Source organism: Schistocerca serialis, chromosome 2 (genome assembly GCF_023864345.2).
Source record: "Schistocerca serialis cubense isolate TAMUIC-IGC-003099 chromosome 2, iqSchSeri2.2, whole genome shotgun sequence".
NCBI lineage: Eukaryota > Metazoa > Arthropoda > Insecta > Orthoptera > Acrididae > Schistocerca > Schistocerca serialis.
In genome coordinates, this window is record NC_064639.1 from 260,110,679 (window position 1) to 260,130,923 (window position 20,245).

General features: G+C 40.3%; 1 protein-coding gene across 1 annotated transcript in view; it reads right to left on the reverse strand.

Annotated features, from left to right (window-relative positions):
- Window positions 1–20,245, reverse strand: part of LOC126457022 (lactosylceramide 4-alpha-galactosyltransferase-like) — a 121,256-nt gene that overhangs the window by 51,606 nt on the left and 49,405 nt on the right. The gene's annotated exons all lie outside the window — the stretch shown is intronic.

A 20,245-nucleotide genomic window follows, 5' to 3' on the forward strand; every position in this document is an offset into this window, starting at 1 on the left:
TGTTTACTCATTATTAAAAAAAATTACAGTAACGTTCTTCTTTGAGCTCTTAAGGAATGTGTGAGAAGAATACGTCTACTGCAGAGGAATACAAAATTTATGCACATGCATCCATTTCAAGCACAGTTAAAGTTTCTTTACGTATTGCACAAACCTCATACAAAAGTAAAAGTTACTAGGTATTTAATATATAAAAATAAGACTCGCAAATGATTATAAATAAGTAAAAAATTTCATTTCACATCGTATTAAAAAAATTACTGTTTCCATTCTGTTAATTCTAACACCATAACATTACAAAATATTCCTCTTATTTACGAGCTGTATGACCTTCCTGCTCACCTCCGAGAAGCGGAAGGATCCAGTTCTGCGAGTACTGGTGAGCCATAAAGCGCTTTCATTTTGTTAGCTAAAACTACCAAATAATATTCACTCGATGACAGAGCTACGAACTTGTGGCAGACTTCCGGTGACCGACTCCATCACCAATGGCGTTCAAAATCAGGAGGTATGAATAGCTCCTCTCTTGAAATATAAATTCCCTCACTGTAATCCTAGTGCTTAATGTGTCCGAAATAGTTGTAAGTACTTTAATTTCCTACTTCACTGCAGCAGTTGCATTCTTCTAACACACTCCATCAGCTTATAATCTAAAGTCTGACACCCTCTGACTGAGTTGGCTATGAATTATCTACTGCACATTTAATGACCAGGAGGTGAGCTATCTGAAAAGGAAAACCTGTCGCAGAGACTGGATACTGAGTTACCGCAGAGATTGTTTGATAAGCTGCGGCTATTTGAAAAGGAAAACTATTTTCGGAGATTTGATAAATAGCTTTAGACAGAACGTGTAATGCATCGATAAGTGGCTGTATTCCAGCAGCGTAAAAATATCATCACGACGTGTTAAACACTTATAATTATCTGACGCAAACACCCTTGACCTGAAACACTGACACGGAAGTGTGCATCGTACTTTTTGAAGCTTGCGACAGATTGTGCACATTTCAGCAGTAATTTTAATTTGTATATTTAATTTTAATGTAATAGCCACTGAAAAGAAAAAACATTTCCAGTAACATACCACTACACGAACTGCAAATAAAATGTACTCATGCAATTATAATAGGCCTTATACACTACTGGCCATTAAAGTTGCTACACCACGAAGATGACGTGCTATAGACGCGAAATTTAACCGACACGAAGGAGACGCTTTTCAGAGCATTCACACAAGGTTGACGCTGGTGGCGACTTCTACAACGTGCTGACATGAGGAAAGTTTACAACCGATTTCTCATACACAAACAGCAGTTGACCGGCGTTGCCTAGTGAAATGTTGTTGTGATTCCTCATGTAAGGAGGAGAAATGTGTACCATCACGTTTCCGGCTTTGATAAAGGTCGGATTGTAGCCTACCGCGATTGCGGTTTATCGTATCGCGACATTCCTGCTCGCGTTGGTCGAGATCCAATGACTGTTAGCAGAATATGGAATCGGTGGGTTCAGGAGCGTAATACGGAACACCGTGCTGGATCCCAACGGCATCTTATCCGCATGGCTGTAACGGATCGTGCAGCCACGTCTCGATACCTGAGTCAACAGATGGGGACGTCTGCAATACAACAACCATTTGCACGAACAGTGCGACGACGTTTGCAGCAGAATGGACTATCAGCTCGGAGACCATTGCTGCGGTTACCCTTGACGCTGCATCACAGACAGGAGCGCCTGCGATGGTGTACTCAACGACGAACCTGGGTGCACGAATGGCAAAACGTCATTTTTTAGGATGAATCCAGGTTCTGTTTACAGCATTATGATGGTCGCATCCGTGTTTGGCGATATCGCGCTGAACACACATTGGAAGCGTGTAAGTGTCATCGCCATACTGGCGTATCACCCGACGTGATGGTATGGGATGCCATTGGTTACACGTATCGGTCACCTTTTGTTCGCACTGACGGCACTTTGAGCAGTGGACGTTACATTTCAGATGTGTTATGACCCGTGGCTCTACCCTTCAAATGGTTCAAATGGCTCTGAGAACTATGCGACTTAACTTCTGAGGTCATCAGTCGCCTAGAACTTAGAACTAATTAAACCTAACTAACCTAAGGACAACACACACATCCATGCCCGAGGCAGGATTCGAACCTGCGACCGTAGCGGTCACGCGGTTCCAGACTGAAGCGCCTTTAACCGCACGGCCACGCCGGCCGGCCTCTACCCTTCATTCGATCCCTGAGAAACCCTACATTTCAGAAGGATAATACACGACCGCATGTTGCAGGTCCTGTACGGGCCTTTCTGGATACAGAAGATGTTCGACTGCTGCTGTTCTATCACCAATTCAGAATGTCTGGTCAATGGTGACCGAGCAACTGGCTCGTCACAATACGCCAGTCACTACTCTTGATGAACTGTGGTATCGTGTTGAAGCCGCATGGGCAGCTGTACCTGTACACGCCATCCAAGCTCTGTTTGACTCAATGCCCAGGCGTATCAAGGTCGTTATTGCGGCCAGAGGCGGTTGTTCTGGGTACTGATATCTCAGGATCTATGCATCCAAATTGTGTTAAAATGTAATCACATGTCAGTTCTAGTATAATATATTTGTCCAATGAATACCCGTTTATCATCTGCGTTTCTTCTTGGTGTAGCAATTTTAATGGCCAGTAGTGTATATAGTACTGTCGATATTTGTGTGTGTTTGTGTGTGTGTGTTTGTGTGTGTCTGTTTCTTTAACTCGTTATTCTCGTAAATTAATTGTATTCGCAGTTGCGAATATGGATTACCATCAGCTGTATAATGGAATGACGACAATGAAAATTTGTGCGCGAACGGGACCCTTACCCGGATTCCGCTTACTGCTAGTAGTCGCCTCACCATATGGCTATCCGAGCACGACTCATGGCCAGACCCAAACTTCCAAATCTTGTCAACCATGCATCTAAGGCCTGTACTCGTACAAGCATTATGTATACTCCCATACATCTAATCGCTTGCTGGATGTCAGCGGATAAATGTCACAGTGCAGTGCCGGTGCTATTCCGAATTACGATGCTAAGTTTTCATTAGGACATACGGTAGGCTGTAATACATAAAGGAGAAACATTGTTGGAGAAAATATCGAAAGGTTTTGACCAATTTACTCCATATACCTTATTCGAATAAACATTGGACGAGCATATACATCAAATGTTTACCTGCATCTCTACTGAACATTCAGATGAAAATGGGCCACATATTTTAAAATATATATTATGTATAAACTGATATGTTATGTATAAAGAAGAAACGTTCTTAGCAGAAATCTCGAATAGTTGTTTAACAAGTTACTTAAAACTTTCACACAGTGCTCTATTAAAATTTGGACAGTCTTACATTATTTATTTTTAAATACACATGGCGTATCTGAAATGAATGAAGAAATTAGAGGCCTGTCCGCTTCCCTTAGCGTACGGCACTAGGCGTCGTTGAACAGCGTCTTGTGCCGCCAAAACGGTAGGCACACAACATGCCACCCGAGCCGGCGTTGTAGCAAGTCTGCAGGGCTATGATTTGAATGTATTCGTGACATCAACGTAAAAGAGACGTCCTGTTGAAGTTTTATGATCTCTGTTTGAAAGCTCTGAAGTCGACATAGTAGCGAATATTCCAACTATAACACTTTGGGTTTTCCCCTCTTACTGAGACGTGAACACGTTGACTGTTCGATAGATGTTGCATAAAGTGCAGCACATGTGCACACTGCAAAGTATGGTCCGCCCTGCATCGTTAAATAGAACATTGGAGAAAAAGTTTGGGTTGGCGAGGATTTGCTGTTGTGCGCACTGACAGAACTGTACACGATTCTGGAAATCATTCCCATGCAATTCTTGATGTAAATGTACACGGTAAGGATGGAACAGGTGTACACTGGTTTTAGGAATGCCAATCTCGTGTTCAAGCTGTCGTGTGCTCACATGTGGATTCATAGCAACGGAAGCGAGAACAGTAACTTCGGCAGCTTCGTCTGTGCGAGTGCTACGACGATTGTGCTGTCGTGGGTTGAAACTTCCCGTTTCCTGAAGCGTCGCAACAAGACGAGAAAACATCCTTCGGAAAGGTGGATTCTTGTCAGGATATCGCTCTCTGTACAGTTCAGTTCCGCTGCCTGTGTAGCATTTCGCCTACTTTCAACAACTATTACTACAATAAGAGAAACGTTATGTCGATGCAGTTTGTAGGAAGGACAGCCTTTACTATATGCCGACTCTACACAACAGTATTTAAAAGGACTAAACTACTGTACTAAATGTACCGTACGTAACTACTGTACTAAAGGTACCCGTACATAAGAAAACAGTATTGCAATTACTGTTCTGCTAACATACGTTCGCCATAGATGAGTAGCATTTCTGCCTTCTCTTCTTTGGTGTACATTCTACTCAAAAATAATGGTTCAAATGGCTCTGAGCACTATGCGACTTAACTTCTGAGGTCATCAGTCCCCTAGAACTTAGAACTAATTAAACCTAACTAACCTAAGGACATCACACACATCCATGCCCGAGGCAGGATTCGAACCTGCGACCGTAGCGGTCACGCGGTTCCAAACTGTAGCGCCTTTAACCGCACGGCCACAACGGCCAGCACATTCTACTCACACAAATCTTAAACTCACGATGGTTGACGGAATGACTGATGTCCATTCCACTTATGTTTACATTTGTCCTCTGCCAACGTCAGCACGTGGATGTGTTCCATTACCCCGAGTACCTGCACTAAGCACTGGGAACGTCAACGTCAGTGTTGTGTTATGTAATTAATAACGTTGTGTTTCAGTGAATGGTACACTTTGATACATTTCTGAATAGGTCTTTAGGAGAGGAAATGAATTACCGAATAACAAATACAGGGTGCCATTTAAAAAAGTCTTACCGCTGTCCATATCTTTGTAAAAACAAAGCTACAACGAAGGCAATCATGCTAATTGATGTCCCCCTGACGGCTAAAGAACGTTTGCTTGAAACATTTTGTAATTTGCATCTGGACAAACAGTTATTAAGGGTGGTCAAGATAATTGGGACACCCCGTATAATAAGCCAATGGTGGTAAGAAATATCAAGAAATGTGTTGACCGATTTACTTCATATTTTTTAACCAAATCTGATAAAAATCGAGTTCGACATAGGCTGCGTGCTATTAAAAAACGAACTGGTTTACTTTTAAAACCGACTGTGAGAAACAAAAGTCTGTGCTGAGAAAGTACCGGTTTACTTTTCTTTCCCGTAATCAGTTTTAACTGCGATATCAAGGCATTTAAAGAATGTGACAAATTGTTACTCCTACACGTGTTATTTCTTCTTATATCTTAATTATAAACAGAATGTGTATAGACAGTAATTTCCTGTTTCGTTTTAATCTTCGTTGTTGATTTTAACAGAAAGCAGGAAATCTGTAATTATGGCTTACTGGTTATGATTAGAATACTACTATGGAGTTTGAAGCGCCTGAAAATTTGTAATCGTACTCATTCACAGATTAAAACCATGTGAAATACTGTCATTGAAGCTACTGCCCTCAAAGATCCAACAGCTGATGTGGTATCTCTCATACGCAGTATACCAATGATACAATGCGATTTAACCATTCATTTTAAGGGACTCCATTTCCAATCAAGGTTTCCTTTGCAACACAAATAACCAAGACTCCAAGTCAGAGAGAGAGGAAAAGGGAGAGGATGTGGACAGAGAGGATGATGGATGAGATGGACGGAGAGAGGTGGAGGAGGAGGAGGAAGAGGCGGATTAGGAGAAAGGCAGAGAGAGGGGAAGGAGGTGATGGACAGGGGAAGAGGGGAGGAAGAGGTAGGGAGATAGAGGGTGGAGACGGAGAGTAGGACGTCCATTCAATTCCCATAAATATGTAGCAGTTGCGAAGCACTGTCGGGTTCGCTAGTAATTATATACCCATATAGTCCACTACAGCGATCAACTTACTAGTGTTAGTGAAATTATGAACAGGTCCATGGAATCTATTCAGTATCAATCGCAGAACAGTAAATAAATAGAATTAAACTTCTGTAATGCATAGCCTATGATGTTTGCTAACTGCTAAACTTCCTGATAATTCCCAGAATTAGAGTCCCACTTGGTTTAGAATTTATCTAAGTATGGGCGAATATTTGGGCTTGCTGAAATGATGCCATTTTTTACGCTCAATCTAGTGATGCTATGAAATCTTATGAACAATTTACCATTTTTTAAGTTACGCAATTTAATATTTAAAATACAAAATAATACAATAAATAAAGTATGCACAAATGTGTGCCTTTCAGTGATGATAGCTGTAGCGTAAAATTACCATCCAACACCTTATTTGTCACGATCTTATGAATTATTCAATAGTTGTTAATTTTTAATGACTTCTGTAAGAGCTTTTATCACCTAATTTTGTAGTTTTATGATAACTCCAATATAAATGTTTTAACAAATGCACCTCTGCCGTGGGTACGATAATATGAATGGATTTGCAATACGGTGAAACATCGAACTGCTGCTGGATTATAAAATATTTCAAGGTAGCCATACTCAATCTTCTCGCAAATGCCGACATTTTACGATTCAATCACACACACCTTACGAGACTTGCTGCTGGCCAACCGCTTCCTCAAACTCCTGCTTCCTGTGGAAAACCACCAGTTAGCTGCTGCTGTGTGCTCGCTGTTGGCGCCCTTGTGGCCTGCTGTGGAAGCCTTAAACTATCAACCTTTGCACTGGCGTCGTGATCACTGGCAATGGCCTCTGTGTCTGCAGCTACTTCACCAGTGGAGACAGCAGCAGACCAAAGGAAGACAACACCAATGGGAAATTAATTACTAAAAATATGCGTGAATCTACAGTTTATCGTTACCGATGAAGACAGGTGTGATTAGTCACTAACTTTATGTAGGACGGAAAATGCTAGTGGACCACATAGCCCGAAATCAGATAGGGAAATTAATTTTACAAAAGGTTTGATGCAATGGATAAGGCAATATTTTATAAATTTCAATTCAAACATGGGGAAATTACACTTGAACTAAATTATGAATTACATTCTAAGTTAGAAAAGGGAAATTCAGAACTTAATCAGAGTTTGGGAAGATTAAAAAGAAGATTGAGGATGACATGGAGGAGGAGTTGAAGGATATAAGAGTAGAAATAGGCAGTCTTAAAGAGAATGTTGGCCTTGTTAACAACAGAGTCGATCCGGCTAAGATATCAATGGAGGAAAGGATCGAAAAGATGCTGAACGAATGGCGAGGGAGGTTGCTGTATGGAGAGGCGTAACATACTTCAGGAAAAGGCGTATAAATGTGTAGCAAATTATCCATGACACTAATAGAACGTTATAAAGAGGTTGGGAGTCAAAACAGAGTTGTGAAGCAGGAATTCGCAACAAAGCAGTACAGCATGAGCAGCAGATTAAAGACGTGCGGGCTGAGCTAAATTCTTTAACGGCGCGTCTTGCCACTACTTTAATTAATGTACTGTGGTGTGTATAAGGTAATGTTAAAATGTTTTGCAAATGACGGAAAATACTCCGTAGCATGCAGTAACTTTTAACGCAGTATGTATAGACGGTTTCGTGTCGGGAATATAGGATAAGCAAAAGCAAATTGCGCAAAGGTAGGAAGGTGACGCACATTATTGGGCTAAGTAACGAGCAGTTCGTTCACTAGTTATGATGTGTCAGAAAAATGTTTCCTAAATACATTTTGGAGTGAAGCAAAGCAAACACGACTGCAGAATGAGTTTTTTAAACGGATTGTATTACAAAAATTGCAGTGTTTCGATGAGGAGTGTTGTGCACATGAGTTAGCCAAATTAAGTAAATGAACTCGACCATTAGGCGTGTTAACAGAGATCGTGACGCTTAAAAGGTCACTGCCTGATTTTCTACTGTGGAAATTAGCACACGGCCTGAAAACTTCGACGAACTACTCTTTAGACTTTCTTGAGAAACTGGAACCCGCGTAAAAATTCAAGCCACAAAATTTTAAAAATCGACAAGGAAATGGGAATCAGAGCTTAGCCCGAATAATAGCAATTTCCATCGAAACAAAAATACTAATTATTTTAACAGGAATAATAGTAATGGTAATTTGTGAAACAGAAATCGCGATAGGGATCGAAGATTTGAGGAACCAACAAGTCGCAGACAACAAAACGGAGACAGTTGGTCGGAAAACTAAGATTAGCTGTACCTCAGGTCCGGAGATGGCAAAAGTACCTGGCAGTCAGAAGGGCACGACATATCACGAATTCAATTATATTCGAAAAATAGGGAAACTAGGCTCAAGGGATGGAAATGGAAATGATTAAACGTGAGTATAAGACATTAGCAATGTGGAGCAACATAGCAGAAAAGAGAGCGTAGAAAAATATGGTTGACATAATGAGGATATGAGGATAAAGTTTTATTTTATTTATGGATAGAGGAAGATAAAGTGAATGTATGTTTGATGAAAAATTCTGTATCCAGGAGAGAGGTACAAGTAGATCCTAATTTGGTGGAGATGGAATGTATAGAGGATTCTGATGAGGTACTTGTTAGTAGCAACGATTATAGTGTGATACACGGAAGTATTATAGGTGAATATATCTGTAAAACAACTTAGCAGTGCTTTCATCATCTGGAGATGAATTTGATTCTCTTTCGCCAAAAGTTGATGAGCACTTCAGTGAAGGTGGCAAGGCTGTAGACTCGACAGCCGGAGATGAATTTTATGAAGTATCAGTGGCAGAGGATGATTTATCGATAAAGGGTGATGGTTTAGATTGAGAAGATATGTGTGAGAAAGTTGAGACTACCTAGACAGCTTTCCGTGAGGAAGGAATCTGCGAATTTATTTCTGTTGATGAAGGTGAAGTTATGGCTCTTGATGATAATTTAAATTCAACGTATATATTAGAAACAGATAAGAAAAATATAGTATTGTGTTGTGAGGAACCTGTCGTTTTAGAAAAATGGTAGAAAATGGTATTAACACAGCCAGAGAGGAAAGAGATTATTCTGCTAATGATTGGAGGTTGAATGAAAAAATATTGAAGCCTTTATTACCACATTTGTGGGAGTGGGAAGAATTTAAAGTGGCAGGCACAGAATATTATGTAGGTGTGAACGAAACAAATGACAATTTGTTTCTTGAAGGTGACAATGTTGAAGGGTGATCTACCATTAAGATGTATGTTATTAATTTCGAAGAGAGAGGAAGGGTATGAGAATGATTTATTGCAGGAAAAATATTTAGAAAACAAAACATTGAAGGGATACAGTCAATCATAGAAATCAATGTTTCTGATGACAAAGTATGTGCACATCCCAATTTTGGGAGCAATGTTTTGGTAGTGCCGTAAAATTATGGAAGCACAAATAAGAACAAAAAAATTAGTACCTTTTCGAATCATTGGTGTAGAAATCAAAACGGCAATGAGTGGATTAAGTAAACATGTTAAACAAGAAGTGTTGGTGGAATTTCAAAGTGCTGCAGTTCAGTTTAGGATGAGTTGTTTTAAGGTAAAAGGGCTAGAGAAAGATATTATGTTGGGTACCGAATTTTTGATGAAGTGCATTGTGGTACTCAATTGTGAAAAGAAGTGTTTAGAATTTGAGCATGAAGGCAAAAAAGGAAAATTTAAATTTAAAAAGGTGCTTGGTGGTGACGAGTGGATGGCTCATTGGAAAGTTACGGTTACTGAAGAGGCAACCGATGAGGAGCTAACTGGTGAATAAAATTTTGGTAGGGTACAATATCCTTGTTTGTAAAGCCGTGAAAATGGATGGTACTATGTGACACACAAAAAGAGTAAGGATGCACAAAATTCTGTTGCACGGAGGTAAGGATAAAAGTTGACTCAATTCGGTGTGGAAAGGTCGGCAAAACTAAATACTGTGTTTATTTGTTGAGAGAGAATTAATTCTGTGTATCGTGTAAGTAAATATATTGGGGGCAATCTTATTGGATTAACTTTATAATGTTTATTATTCAGGATGGATTTTCACGTATTAATGTGTGCATGTAATTTCTGGATAAAGAATAAAATGTAAAATTCATACTGGAAAAATATTCTGGGGTAAAAAAATCAAGCACACAGTTGAAAATACATTAAGCACTGTATAGTTTAGTTTATATGCGTGTGTGAAATCTTATGGGACTTAACTGCTAAGGTCATCAGTCCCTAAGCTTACACACTACTTAACCTAAATTATCCTAAGGACAAACACATACACGAATGCCCGAGGGAGGACTCGAACCTCCGCCGGGACGAGCCGCACAGTCCGTGACTGCAGCGCCTGAGACCGCTCGGCTAATCCTGCGCGGCGTTTAGTTTATATTCTGGTGAAAGAAAGTTTAGTGCGGAGAATTCTGCATAGAATCATTTATTTAATATTGTGGAGTATGCAGTTTGATAGTAACTGTTGGAATATTTATTGTTTGATATATCTGATAGGTCCTTGAAACATAAAAGCCATGTATCCTTGTGGAAGCGGGGAAGGAATGTTTGAAAAACTCTTGCAGTAAATCAAGGGTACCTTGCCAAAGTGCTAAATCAGTCTATGCTCTACTATATCTTCTTAATGTATCACTTCCACTAGAAAAGGGGTACAGAGCCTGGGAACTCATGAAATTTCATTACTGTGAACCATATGAACTATATCATAGGGGTGTCCGCCAGCTTAGCTCGGTGGTAACGTTTTTGCCTCTCATGCTCTGGGTCTGGGTTCGCTTCCCGGCCGGGTTGGAGATTTTCTCCACTCGGGGACTGGGTGTTGTGTTGTCCTCGTCATCATTTTATCCTCCTCATCGGCCTCATGTCGACCAATGTGGCGCCGACTGAAATAAGACCTGCACTTGGCGGCCAAACCCGAATGGAACATCCCAGCCAACAATCCCATACGATCATTTCTTTTTTCATAGGGGTATTTCGAGAGTTTTAACTATAAATCCCGACAGTGGCCAGGAACTGACACATATAGACGGTCAGTATGTGGCTGTTGGAGCCGTGGAGATAGACGGTAACATCTGGAGAACAAACAATATCGGAAATCGACGACAGATCATTGCAACTGCGCAGTGCATAAGTGTGTAAATGCAGTGAAACAGTGTGTTAAACTATTAAATCAGACAACAAACAAAATAATTTTGGAAAAAATTTAAATGTTTTCAAAATATTATTAATACCATAATCTAAGTGCATCACAAAACAAAAGCTTACACCTGAAACAAGCACAGCACAAGACTTTCATGAATATTGATTATTTGTTTTCACTTTGGCATTTAATTAATATGCCCTGTTTTGTGTATTTTCTTTAACATTTATACTTTTTTATGTAGATTACATAACGTTCATACCTGATCCAAGGGAGAACATGTTGCTTCATACTGCACCACAAAGTTACTTCACGCTATTGGTCTCACACAAATGTAGGATCCTCCAATTTCTCTAGCTCATTGACATGTTAAGTGGAGATGTGAAACGAAACAGTTAAGCTGGTGAGATATCAGCCAGGTGTAACTTTGTAGTTTTGGACATTAGCTGTTGGTTCCGGTGACGGGGCTGGGGCAAGGGTTGATAACTAAAGATTTCACAGCATGCCACGCGGTAGCCAACAAGGGAGAACCCAGCTGCAGCTTATTGGTGCTTTTTCACAGGAAGCAGGAGTTGGGCGAACGCTGGTCGTCAGCGAGCCTTGTCCAGTGTGCGAGTGAACTGTAAAATTGTGGCATTTGTGACATGGAATATGGCTACATTGAAATACTTTATAATTCAGTACTAATACGAAGTTCCATCATAGTGGAAATCTAGACGCATCAACACACCCATGTCACTGAATTCATTTGTTAAAGTATTAATATTATAATTATCACAAAACCTACGACGGTTAGGTGATCACAGTAAACGAACACGCTTACGAAAGTCATTGAAAACTATTGACTACTGAACAGTTGATACGATCATGATAAACAAGGTGTTGAATGATACCCTAGTGTGGATGAATGCATGTCCAAAGGAACATTGTATCGTAATTCGGAGTAACATAGGCACTGCAATATCACATCCCTCCACTGTGTTACACCTATGATTACGGGTACTGCTGAGGCTCGCAAGCCATTCTAACCACTCCTCTGTGCTTGCTCAAGTGCATGGCGATATTAGTCTTGTTAAAGTAGTAAGATCAAACCGTACTGTTTCTGAGTGAACTGACATGTTTCATTTCTTATGATTCGTGAACTGTTCTCTTCATTGATTGTCTTCAAGAAACTACATAATTGCTGAGCGTTCCGATGATATTGTCGTGTAAAAATGTCGTGTGGCTAGGGCCTCCCGTCGGGTAGACCGTTAGCCTGGTGCAAATCTTTCGAATTGACGCCACTTCGGAGACTTGGGTGTCGATGGGGATGAAATGATGATGATAAGGACAAAACAACACCCAGTCCCTGGGCGGAGAAAATCTCAGACCCAGCAGGGAATCGAACTCGTGCCGTTAGGTATAACATTCCGTCGAGCTGCCCACTCTGCCACCAGGGGCGGACATAGTATCGGGTAATAGTTAGGGATTACGCAGAGGCTGAAAGCGGTGGGTGTTTCCAGGTTATTAGTACAAGTTTAGAACTTGGTAGCTGATCCAGTTCCGCCAATACATTTTTCCTATAACGGAACAAGTGCGTCACATACCGAAATGCTCCGGACGTGCGATTATGATGACAACAGGTGTCGGGAATATGTCACCACGATAGCAAGTTACCAAGTGTCTAAAATGACTCAAAGACATCTTTAACGACAATTTTTTGGGGATTCTTAATTGTGTATGAGCGATTTCAGCAAGTATATGTTTACAGAAACAATTATGTCTGACTTCAAAATTTTTCATTACTTTCATCAACCCTATATCAACTAAATCCAATGCCTTACCAATTTCGAGTCTTTCAATGTATTCTACGGTGATGTCAAGAGTGAGAAGTCTTGTTTCCATGCCTTTTTGGGGTTTTGATTTTGTCCCATTTATTTGACCTCAATTTTTACTAGTCAAGCAAAATCTGATGAGTAATAGTATCACGAGACAAAGTGATGTGCACAGGAGCTATCTTTAAAGTGTGATTAAGCCTTATCAGTAGCCTCAAAGATGAAGTGAAATTACTTGTCCACCTAATCTGATTTGGCCGCAAGTACGATAGTATTTAATGTAGCAATCTGTTCTAAAAAACACACTTCGTTAATTCTCATCTGAATGTTATAGGCACCGTTAGTGTGAAACAACTAGGAAATGAACTACTAGCAAAATTCCCTAACTGCGGGAATCTGCACAGAGATTCTGTTCCATGTTTACCTAAGTGAACTTCTTAGTGTTGCTTTTGTCTTAAGCTGTCTGAAAATATAAACGCTTTTCACTTTTATTGACAAAAAATCACCAGCAATTATATTGCTACAATATCATAACAAACAGATGATGTTTTCTATTCCCCTCATTTTTATAGACTGAATAAGAGTTTTATTTAAGGAGGACATATTATCCACGTTGCATTTTGTGGTCCATGTTTCATACTCGCAACAAGACTGCTTCTCCTTTCATATTATCATAAACTAAAATTGAACCTGCACTGCACTCACTGACCTATTTCATTTTAGTCGCGGATTTTAAAGTCCTATTATTCGATCACTGTGCAAAATTTCATCACACGGTTTCCTTTTCTTATATGAAACTCTATGGTTTTCGCAGCTTATGAAATGTGTTTATGGTCACGTTTTGTAATCAGTGTTATACCGTCCTTTCATTTGTGTTATTACGTCTGGGGGGTGGTGGCAACGAAAGCGTTCTTAAGAAAAATTGTTCTAAGTGCATAGTAATAAAAAGATTATACTTGTTCGTATGTTAATAGCACCTGGTGATGCTAAAAAAGCGAATTACATCCACTGAATGAGCATTTTAGGTTGCAGTATGCTTAAAAAAGGAAAACAAAAACAGTTACAACAACTACTGAAAAACATGGTTACCCAGATAACTCTCTCTGCTCTTTACTTATGATGTTCAAGTATCACTAGGTGCTTCTGAATATTATTATCAAATATGCTTTGGACACGAATAATAGTTACAGAAATGAGAATACAACTTGCTGGCGTATACTTTATGTATGTCAGCCGACAGTCTACATTGTGGCAGATGCCACCACCACACCTTCAAAGTGCTAGTGTTCCAAATGCTCTCCAACTCAAGCAACATATCCGATGTGGAAATGGATCTTACTGCTTTTAGTTCAATTTTAGAATACATTTGGCAATTATGTGGCTATTAATTTACTTCCTGGAGTCTCTCAGAAGCATCCTGCTAAATTCACTTGACTTTTCTTGTCATTTCCAGTAAATTCTTGCTTAAGGTGTAACGCTGGGCTTGTGAAATTTATGGTTTGATTCCAGGAAGGACAATGCACAAACAATCTACAACTAATTTAATATTTTTCATTACCAATTATTTCCCCTGCTCATCACTATGGTGTTGAGAGCATACTGCAGACTACAGTGGCATGCTAGCTAAGTGTAAATGCAGCTAACTTGTGATGAGAACATGCACTAGCTCTCGTTTCTTGTCTCACAGTAGACCTAGCGAATTTCGTTATTTTATCTCTTTCCTTGCCTAGCTACAACTTTCTAGATCAGCAATCAGTAAGGAAATCTTAAGCTCTCCATTTTAAATCTTCTAGCACTCCTGATTGACTGCACCCTAGATCTAAAGCTGAAAAATTTTAGACACTGCTACACTGCATCCTGCTTATTCCAATATCATTTTTACTTCTAAAACTTCAAAAAAACTATATAAAATCTCTTAATTGTCTTGATACCGTAATACATTACTACACAACTGATTACCAGTTTTGGTTCCTAAACAACCATTTTCAGATCTGTAAAAGTAACAACAGAAAATTGCCTTTAAGTCCAAATGACTTACAGTCTTTGAGGATATACATTATTTCAAAGTAATGAATGTCAAGTAACCAAAACATACAACTCATCCTAGAGAGTCTGTATCAGCATACACCATAGGCTAGAATGCCACTGTGAGAGAGTGTATCTCATAATTAAGCAAATAAACTGAAAATGTTTATCATATCTATGTGAACAATTAATAATTTTACAAAGCGTATTTTTTCAGTATATGGCAAATTGAATACAAAATTAATAAAAACAACATGCTCACTAATGATCCACTTATTCAGTACAGTATTTAGTTTACCAACAAAGTTTCAGAGGGCAGTTCTGAACCTATAAAGACAAACAAAAAACTTCCTTTCATTAAAATTAAAGCACTTGACCAATTTATAACATAAATTAATTTTAAAGTATAAGAACATGAAAAATGTAAGACACAAGACGAAAACACCATGCTTATTAAGAAAAGTACCTGAATACAATATTCATGTACCCTTGTTACGAATTCTAACAAGGCGAAGATAACCCCATAAAATGCATACAATGTAAAAATTGATCATCTCTAACTGCTGTTTGTGCCTGTTGGCACCAACCAGAATTAGCTAGTAAGAACCAAGAAGTGGTGTGCAAGCATGCACAGTTATGATTTCAAGAATTAAATAAATTACTATTAACATCATGATAATTAATGCGAATTTTGAAATAAGTACAAGAATGTACATTAAAATTGCTTCTCCCAATACAAATGTCTAACTCACAGTAGCGGTCTCTGGAATACATAAAAGTACATAGTAGTTATCAAAAGGAAATCATTTAAACAATGCTTAAAATCAAGGAATGTAACATGCATTTTTAAACCAAATTAGTACAGATAAAAAGTTCCATAATCTACTAAATAAAATAATTATTAAAGGCCAATGGTCAGTTACTGTGGCCATCTCCCATTATGTGTATGCAGCAGAACCAATGTCGATGTGTGCACACAGAGCCATGGGGTAAACAGTAGCACATGTCACGCTGTTTCATGCAGGGCATATTCAAAACGGTCCAACAGAACGAGTGCTTCCAAAATTTCGAATATGTAACACATATTTAAATTATGTAATTGAAAATATTTAAAAATAGTCCTAATTAAATTCACATTGTTCATTTAATATTAGTTCAGGAGATTTCTTCTTTATACTGTAAATTCCTGTTTCCTATAGCAAACTGAGCATCCTTCCCTTGAGTGCAGTTTGCAGCACCCCTATACTCTGCCCTATATCCTGCACTGTATGTCCCTCTGCAGAAATGTGTACACTGAAGACAGTTCAGTTCTGCAAGTGTGTGCACTTCTTAAAATGAGTTTCAAACGAATGGCCTCTCTGCCTAATATAATGTTGATCACAATCATTGCATCTGATTTTAAACACTTCTGCATTATGAAACATGTTGCATTTGGGTCCAATTCAGTGCCAAAGGTGTGATTTTTAATCTGTCGTTTGCAAGCCTATTCTAACTTCAGTTTTTCCAAAAGTACTGCTCAGTTTTGTTTGACACTTGCCCATTGCAAGACATGATTATGTATTTAGTTTCTAACTTGCAGCTGTTGCTTTTAGCTGAAGTGCACAATAAACATTCTTGTTATAAATATTTGTCACATCACATGTTTCGTACTCATTAGGCTGCGACTATCATTTTAAAATTCCTATCTCTCTACATTGTATTAATGTCTCCATAAGGGTAATCCCAAGCGACGATGCATCATTGAAGTATAAAGTGTTTTCCAGAACTTGTGGATGATAGGAATGCACATTAATTATGATATCTGTAAACACTGGTTTTCAAAAAATACCATAAACTTCATCATTTTCTAGTGATAACCAGGCTAAGATAATTAATGGAACAATCCTGTTTGTAGTTCAACAGTAAAATTAATTTTTGAAAACAAGCCGCTTCAAAAGCTAGTCGGTTTTTTCCTACAAAGTGCCATTTTTTTAAAATTGTTCTCTAGGGTCTAAATTTTCGTCTAAGGTACCTGTTAAATCATCGCCATGTCAAACCTTCATTTTGGTGATGTACTCCTCTTGACAGGAAAATTACAGGGACAGATTTCAGTGTTTGCAATACTAAAAGGGAAAAAAATGTTGTTTTTATGTTATCTGGTATGTCTGCATCCTTGAAATGACCTTGGCCTTGTTTCTATGTAAACTCACGAAATGGCAGAGCTGTGCTTAGAATCACACTGTTTGGCTTCTTGGCGTGTTAGCTACTGTGACACAGTGGATGCTGAGTGTGAGCAGAGTGAACTTACAGTTCTCCATTAAGCTCAAGAAAGCTCCTAGTGAAACATGGACAATGATTCAGCAAGCACAATCATGCGAGGCACATTCAAGAAGCTGTGTTTTCGAGCGGCATAAAAGGTTTCGTGGAAGCAGAGATTCAGTGCAAGACGATCCCAGAGCTGGTCGCAAACGTGGAGCGTGTACGGCAGTTTTGGAAGCAGATCGTCATGAAACTCCTTGAGCAGCCGCTGTTGAAGTATCAGTACAGCAGCAGTGCAGTAGCGAGTCGCATATTTAGGTTTCATATTTGTTTTGTAGTTTCATTTTTAATTTCTTTCTGAGTGTTTATGCGCTTGCATATTTAATTACATAAAATCCTTGCGTATTTGAGAGGAGTAATATTGCTTATTGATAGCTATAAAGTATAAATTCGCGGAGTCGTTAGTCAGTTGTTTGTTTTGGACAGCCAGTGCTTTCTGTTTATTTCGTAGAGTCAGTTAGCAGCAGACAGAAGCCAGTGCAGTTTCATCTGTGTTTGCAGAGTGACGTGTGCGAGCAGCAGTAGCAGAAACTAGTCTTATATTCAGTTTTTCGTATTAGTTCCGCAGGTTTAATTCAAATTACTTTGTGTGTTTGTGTGCTTGCGTGGTGAAATTTTTCGAATCTCTGCGTATTTTCGAATTAGAAAGGGGTAGTATCAAATTTTAAAAACGGTAGAGTGTAACATCGCGTAGGCGGTTGTCATTTGTACTAAGACGGGGGTAAGATCGCATTGTAATATCTGTATAGTGGCGTAGTCGTGGTCGTTTTATTGCTTAGTTCGTAAGTAATTGCTCATATATCGCAGCTCAATCTGGCGCTGGTGACGCAACTGTGCAGTCGCATATTGCTGTTTTATTTGTCGCAACTCTATACGTCCAAATACTAGCAGTAGGATGGATAGGGTGTGTGCGTGCTGTGTGCGGGCGCAGGAGGAACTGGCCGCGGTTCGCGAGCAGCTGAGCGTGCTGTTGGCCACGGTCAGCCGCCTTCAGGCTGCTGCCTCGAGGTGCAGCGACGGCGACGGGTCTGGCGCATCGCTTGAGACACCCCAGGTGTCGCTTGCTGCGTCCGCTTGTAAGTAGGCTGTTTAGGTTTCTTTATTGGTAACGCCACGTAGCGCTCTATATGAAAATCACTGACTGTGCTGTGTGCAGTCTGTGGCTGGGTGGCATTGTTGTAATATTCGCTATTGTAGTGTTGGGCTGTTGGCTGTTAACAGCGCGTAGCGTTGCGCAGTTGGAGGTGAGCCGCCAGCAGTGGTGGATGTGGGGAGAGAGATAGCGGAATTTTGAGAGCCGACGATCTGGACGTGTGTCCAACAGAGACAGTAAATTTGTAAGACTGGATATCATGAACTGATATATATATATTATGACTTTTGAACACTATTAAGGTAAATACATTGTTTGTTGTGATTCTTGAGTTTCTCCCGGCGTATTTGATAATCAAAATATCCACGGGTATGCTGCCGGTCTATAGTGTCCAACGGGCACAATATTTCGGCGATCAAACATGTCGCCATCATCAGGTGAACTGACGGACTGAGCTCCTGTGAACGTGCCGGCACGGAGATCCGTACGCTATGGCTGCTCAGAGGGAACTGGGTTCGGTCGCGGCGGCGGCCGATTTAAATACCCTCCGCCCGCGGCGCGCTCGCTCCGCCGTCCGCGCCCAGCGCCACGGTCGCGCGGTGGAACAGATTGCGACGGCGTCTGAGATGACGTCGGTGTGATGGCTCTGTCCGCCGTGGTCGTCACAACTAATACGTCTGCTCGATTTACTCTTGATTAACCCGATCGCTGGTTCCCAAGCCTTGCTAAGATTATAGCCACAGTCACGGTTTATGAGGTCGTCATTGGTGCGAATTTCGATGGCCTCTCTAACAACGCTGTCCCAGTATCTCGACGTCTGTACCAGCAATCCTCGTGCGGTCATACTCCATGGCGTGATTTTCCGACAAACAATGTTCAGCGACCGCCGACTTGCTCGGATACATCAGTCGAGTGTGCCTCTGGTGTTCACGGCATCGATCCTCGACGGTACGCATCGTCTGACCAATATACGACTTGCCACATTGACACGGAATCTGGTACACACCGGCCTTCCTCAAACCGAGGTCATCTTTGGCGCTCCCCACCAGTGCACGAGTTTTATTTGGAGGACAAAACACAGTTCCGACCCGGTGTTTCTTCAGAATGCGGGCGATTTTCCCCGAGAGTGCGCCTGTGTATGGAATAAATACAGTGCCTACCTCCTCCCTCGTGACTTCATCCATCTCAACAGGTTGTGCTGCAGTGGTTGGGCGGAGAGCACGTTGAATCTGCCACTCTGAGTACCCATTTTTTCGAAATACAGTTCTCAGATGTTCCAATTCCTGGGGTAGACTCTCTGCGTCAGAGATAGTGCGCGCCCTATGTACTAGAGTTTTAAGTACCCCATTCCTCTATGAAGGGTGGTGGCAGCTGTCTGCATGCTAATACAGATCAGTGTGCGTAGCCTTCCGATACACCCCATGACCTAGGGTGCCGTCAGCCCTTCTCTTGACCAAGACGTCAAGGAAAGGTAATTTACCCTCCGTTTCAGTCTCCATAGTGAATTTGATGTTGGGGTGTATGGAGTTTAGATGTGTAAGGAAGTCAAGGAGTTTATCCATACCATGTGGCCAGATGACGAACGTGTCGTCCACGTAACGGAAAAAGCAAGTAGGTTTCCATACGGATGACGACGATGAGGAAGCCCTGTCGTCATCCGTATGGAAACCTATTTGCTTTTTTCAATGTTATGTTAATGTGTTTTCTTATTTTGCTCATCAAATTGTGCTTTTCTGTGTTGTCGTGTGAAATATTGTGACAACAATGGCGTGTGAAAAACTTAATACTAGGCTCCAAAGTAAACTGAGAAATGACAATGAAGACGAAAGCAGTGTGTTAGCGCCGCCGAGTAATGAATTAACTAATATTCAAAGTAATTTGGTAACAGTG